General features: G+C 37.2%; 1 non-coding gene across 1 annotated transcript; it reads right to left on the bottom strand.

Moving 5' to 3' along the window:
- Positions 1–777: 777 nt before the first annotated feature.
- Positions 778–859, bottom strand: trnas-aga (transfer RNA serine (anticodon AGA)). Its single transcript has one exon. It is a non-coding gene; the product is annotated as a tRNA-Ser (tRNA).
- Positions 860–5,936: the final 5,077 nt, after the last annotated feature.

Consider the following 5,936-nt stretch of genomic DNA (forward strand, 5'->3'; position numbering starts at 1 on the left):
ATTGTCTTAAAATCGAAACAATTTCGAAAAACGGTCCAGAAAGCACTTTTTTTAGTTTTTAAAGTTTAAAAAAAAAATCAAATTTTCGACTTTTGACTTCCTATGAAATCATATTCCAAATGGAGAAAACATATGCCTTATGCACAAGTCAAAAAAAAAAAAAAATGATAATAAAGTATGACTAAAGTATGTTGATAAAGTTCTTATACATGTGTAATTGACACAAAAATTTAAAGAATTTTGAAAAACGGTCCAGAAAGCACTTTTTTAAGGTTTAACAAGGTTTCTCACCTGTTACCTGTGGCTTGACTTTAGATGTGGCCAGTTCGATTACCCTGCAGACTATAAGAGTGTCTTCAGAATATGGCCATTTTGACATGAATTTAAAAATGCCTCAGATAGGACCAAAAAAGTGTCTGGAGCTTCCCGTCAGGGTAAGAGTGACAACAGGTTTCCACATGTCAAAATGGGGGAAATCTTAGCAAATGGCTTAATGGTTATTCATGAGAATCGTGTTGTTGTATTGTTGAGTGTATCATGGGATCTCACCTGAAATCTGTGGCTTGACTACAAACCTGTAACCTATGCTACTGTGGCCTATAGAGCTAGAAGGTTGGATAACCAGGTGTGTAAAGGTGTGATGTGGGATAGATGGCCTGCAGTCCTATCCCAAATGGACAACTAATCCCTATGTACTTGTGGAGATCTGAGAGGATGCGATTGGTATAAGAAACACGACTAAACTTCCACCTCCGGAGGGGTCAAAAAATGCATTTTCGTTGTCGGCAGGATTCGAACCTGCGCAGGAAGATCCTAATGGATTTCTAGTCCATCGCCTTAACCACTCGGCCACGACAACGTTGAGAGAAGAAAACAGGCTTGTTAGGAGTGAATGGGCCAAAAGGCATAGCCTACAGAAAGTGATAATTTAACAACTGAAAGATAATGCAGTAATTCATTATATAGCAATAACACAAAATGTTACCCTTATTCATTCGTTATTAAGTACAGCTGTTTTCTTATTTAACCTTGATCTTCGCTCACCTCCAGAAGGTCTGCATTTGAGAGTGTTTATTATGAATTGTTATTTCACTGTGTGAAGTTGTCATTTCATCATTCTTATTATTACTGCTAAGCATAAGGGAATACCCCCCTGAATTGGACAAAAATGAATGGCAACATATTGGCATTGGCCAAACCATATACACGATGTCCAATACCACCCAAAGCGGCGTTGATTCGTGTAAAGTATATGGCAAATGCCATATGGCAATTGCCAATTGTAACACCTCAAAAATCCAACAGGGGGCGAGTGCGCTCCACCGGGGTTTTTCATATTGGAAATGTAACCCAAGTCAACATCCAAAAGAAAATTTTTGAAAAAAGGATATTTTTTTCAAAAACTTTTCACCCCTTAAAAAAGTGATTTCTGGGCCTTTTTTCGAAATTCTTTCGATTTTTTTGTCAATTACACATGTGTAAGAGCTGTATGAATATACTTTTGTCCAATTTTTTTATCATATTTTTTTTTTTTTAATTACATGCGCATAAGGCATATGTTTTGTACATTTGCAATATGATTTCATAGGAAGTCAAAAGTCAAAAGTCAAAAATGTCAAAATTTGGTAAAAAACTTCACACATCCTTAAAAAAGTGCTTTCTGGACCGTTTTTCAAAATTCTTTCAATTTTTATGTCAATTACACATGTATAAGAACTTTATCAACATACTTTAGTCATACTTTATTATCTTTTTTTTTTTTTTTTTTGACTTGTGCATAAGGCATATGTTTTCTCCATTTGGAATATGATTTCATAGGAAGTCAAAAGTCGAAAATTTGATTTTTTTTTTAAACTTTAAAAACTAAAAAAAGTGCTTTCTGGACCGTTTTTCGAAATTGTTTCGATTTTAAGACAGTTAATCATGCGTAAGAAGTGTATGAATATACTTTTGTAAAATGTTATTATCATAATTTTTTTTTTTTACTTGTGCATAAGGAATATGATTTGTCTATTTGCAATATGATTTCATAGGAAGTCAAAAGTCAAAGTTACCCAAAAAATTTTGGGATGTTTTTTTGTTTATGTTTCCTTACTTTTTCAAAGTCACTGTGCATTTGCAATATGTTTCAATGGGCAGGTACCGTCACGAATTTGTCATGCTCAAAAATTTTTAGATGTATTTTTTTTTGTTTCTTACTTTTTCAAAGTCACTGTGCATTTGCAATATGTTTTAATGGGCAGGTACCATCACGAATTTGTCATGCTCAAAATTCAAGCTTTACTTTGCTCAAACTATACCTTTGTCATCTTGTGATCTAAAATATGCAACTGGTTACCCAAAAAATGTGTTGATGTTTTTTTGTTTATGTTTCCTTACTTTTTCAAAGTCACTGTGCATTTGCAATATGTTTCAATGGGCAGGTACCATCACGAATTTGTCATGCTCAAAATTTTTTAGATGTATTTTTTTTTGTTTCTTACTTTTTCAAAGTCACTGTGCATTTGCAATATGTTTTAATGGGCAGGTACCATCACGAATTTGTCATGCTCAAAATTCAAGCTTTACTTTGCTCAAACTATACCTTTGTCATCTTGTGATCTAAAATATGCAACTGGTTACCCAAAAAATGTGTTGATGTTTTTTTGTTTATGTTTCCTTACTTTTTCAAAGTCACTGTGCATTTGCAATATGTTTCAATGGGCAGGTACCATCACGAATTTGTCATGCTCAAAATTTTTTAGATGTATTTTTTTTTGTTTCTTACTTTTTCAAAGTCACTGTGCATTTGCAATATGTTTTAATGGGCAGGTACCATCACGAATTTGTCATGCTCAAAATTCAAGCTTTACTTTGCTCAAACTATACCTTTGTCATCTTGTGATCTAAAATATGCAACTGGTTACCCAAAAAATGTGTTGATGTTTTTTTGTTTATGTTTCCTTACTTTTTCAAAGTCACTGTGCATTTGCAATATGTTTCAATGGGCAGGTACCATCACGAATTTGTCATGCTCAAAATTTTTTAGATGTATTTTTTTTTGTTTCTTACTTTTTCAAAGTCACTGTGCATTTGCAATATGTTTTTTCACTATAGAATCATATTGCAAATGCACGTGCATCTGGTCACCCCCCAAAAAAAATTTTTGATTTTTTTTGTTTATGTTTCCTTACTTTTTCAAAGTCACTGTGCATTTGCAATATGTTTTTTCACTATAGAATCATATTGCAAATGCACGTGCAACTGGTCACCTAAAAATAAAAAATAAATGTTTATGTTTCCTTACTTTTTCAAAGTCACTGTGCATTTGCAATATGTTTTTTCACTATAGAATCATATTGCAAATGCACGTGCATCTGGTCACCCCCCAAAACATTTTTTAGATTTTTTTTGTTTATGTTTCCTTACTTTTTCAAAGTCACTGTGCATTTGCAATATGTTTTTTCACTATAGAATCATATTGCAAATGCGCGTGCAACTGGTAACCGGGAAAAAAAAAATGATGATTTCATTATGTCCATTTGTTTATGTTTCCTTACTTTTTCAAAGTCACTGTGCATTTGCAATATGTTTTTTCACTATAGAATCATATTGCAAATGCGCGTGCAACTGGTCACCTAAATTTTTTTTTAAAATGTTTATGTTTCCTTACTTTTTCAAAGTCACTGTGCATTTGCAATATGTTTCAATGGGCAGGTACCATCACGAATTTGTCATGCTATAAAAATCCTGCAGGAATGTGAAATTGACTGGCCCGATGAACTCGGGATGGCTTTGCAGTGATTCTGGTTCATCTCAATCGCTCGTTAGGGTAGATTTCAGAATGTCGCTTTTGGTGATGGTACCTCACTGTTTAAACATATTGCAAATGTACAAGAGTCAAGTGGACAAGAGTCCATCAGTCAATTAGATATCATTCTGACACCAAACTGATACAAACTGACACCAAACCCACTTTTTCCAACTCGTTTAGTAGCCAACTATTACATACTTCAGAGCTGGCCCAAAATTCACAACGCCTTGGGTTCAAACCATAAAAAAACCATAAAACACGTAGTTACGTTCTAGCTGCGGGTCCATTTCTTATGTTATGTGTTGGCCTAGCTGAGGCGACCCCGAATCCCAAGTTTCGGCTCGATAGGTCATTTGGTGTCCGAGAAAAACCCTAATTGGTGCTGAAAATCCACTATTTTCCATGACTTGCTACGGGGTCCTTGAACGAGCTATCGGACAGAAACGTCGGGGTCCGTCTCTATGGGCCGAGCCGGTTTCAATGCACCTAGCCTTGCGTCTCTGAGACTTTTCTAAACGTCGTCATTTTCGTAATGGTCAAAATGAATTGAAGGTATTGCAAATGTACGAGGCTGTTTCTCGGTCCGAGAACCGTCTAGAGCCACGTAACTCACCACGCACCATCGACCGGAGGTCTAGAACAGGTTTCTAAAGTTTCGGAACTCTAGGTCCGACGGTTCTTTTTTAGCTCCAACAAAGCTAACTATTGCAGCCACTGTCTGTCTCTACGCACCCCAATACGTCCCTCCTTCCAAGTTGTGTTTTAGTGTGATTTTTTTTTCCTTTGAATTTTTTGGGGAAAAATGACTGATTTACAGTTCATGGGGGTTGCCTAATCACATATATGAAGTTTTGGACAGATCTGACTTTTTTAACCCTTCGAAACAGCCCCTGAGACACCAATTATGGCACTTCCGGTTGGCACAGGAAGCTATAAGTCAACACATATCTTGATTGACATAGCCACTTACAGAATCCTGAGTTTTAAGTCCTTACGTTAAGAATTGACTGATTTACACAGGGTTGAATGCACTATGTCTATCAAACTGCAGGCAGGGTATGGGTAAACACTTTTAGGGGCATTTTAACCACTTCCGGTTGGTCCAGGAAGCTCAGAATCAACACAGGTAGACCTCATAGTGGCCTGATGGACTGGTACCGAAGACAGGTTCATACGGCATTCATAACCCATATAGACTTCAGGTTGAAATTAGGGGTGCAGGCAATGTATTCCTATGGGGAGAGATGACACTGCATTCTGTGAGATCAAAAAACACTGTTTTACTGTTAAGGGTTAATGCCACACGGTCAAGGTTAGGCTTGCACGGATCGGGAGGACCTTAGGAACATTCCTGTGGTGGAATTTTTCTTCTCACCCTAACGGTTCTCTCACTCTCACCCAAAATCAAATGACGTTGTGGGGCAGGCTTCATTTTGGGCCTACTATTCTAATGGTCGCTGCGCCTAGACCGAGCGAGCTACGGTCAAGCGGGATAGCTCGTTGAACTCAGCACAGTCTGGAGACTATGGTAATGCCATTTCCTGCTCTCTGTGTCTTTAAGCACCGCACTTTATCACTCCATCCTTCCTGTGTGTGTGTGAGGGAGCTTTTCTTTGACATCTGTTGGGAGAAATGACTGATTTACAGTTCAGAAGGGTTACCTAGTCACACATATGAAATTTTGGAGAGATCAGACTTTTTTAACCCCTCGAAACAGCCCCTGAGACACCAATTATGGCACTTCCGGTTGGCACAGGAAGCTATAAGTCAACACATATCTTGATTGACATAGACACTTACAGAATCCTGAGTTTTAAGTCTTTACGTTAAGAATTGACTGATCTACACAGGGTTGAATGCACTATGTCTATCAAACTGCAGGCAGTGTATGGGTAAACACTTTTAGGGTGATTTTAACCACTTCCGGTTGCTCCAGGAAGCTTAGATTCGACACAGGTAGACCTCATAGTGGTCTGATGGACTGTCATAGAAGACAGGTTCATAAGGCATTCATAACCCACATAGGCTTCAGGTTGAATTTAGAGGTGCAGGCAATGTATTCCTATGGGGAGAGAAGTCAAAGCAAGCTGTTTCAAGTAAACACCTTCTTTTTACTGTGAAGGGTTAATGCCACACGGTCAAG

This window comes from Oncorhynchus clarkii, unplaced genomic scaffold (assembly GCF_045791955.1).
Source record: "Oncorhynchus clarkii lewisi isolate Uvic-CL-2024 unplaced genomic scaffold, UVic_Ocla_1.0 unplaced_contig_1025_pilon_pilon, whole genome shotgun sequence".
Classification (NCBI taxonomy): Eukaryota; Metazoa; Chordata; class Actinopteri; order Salmoniformes; family Salmonidae; genus Oncorhynchus; species Oncorhynchus clarkii.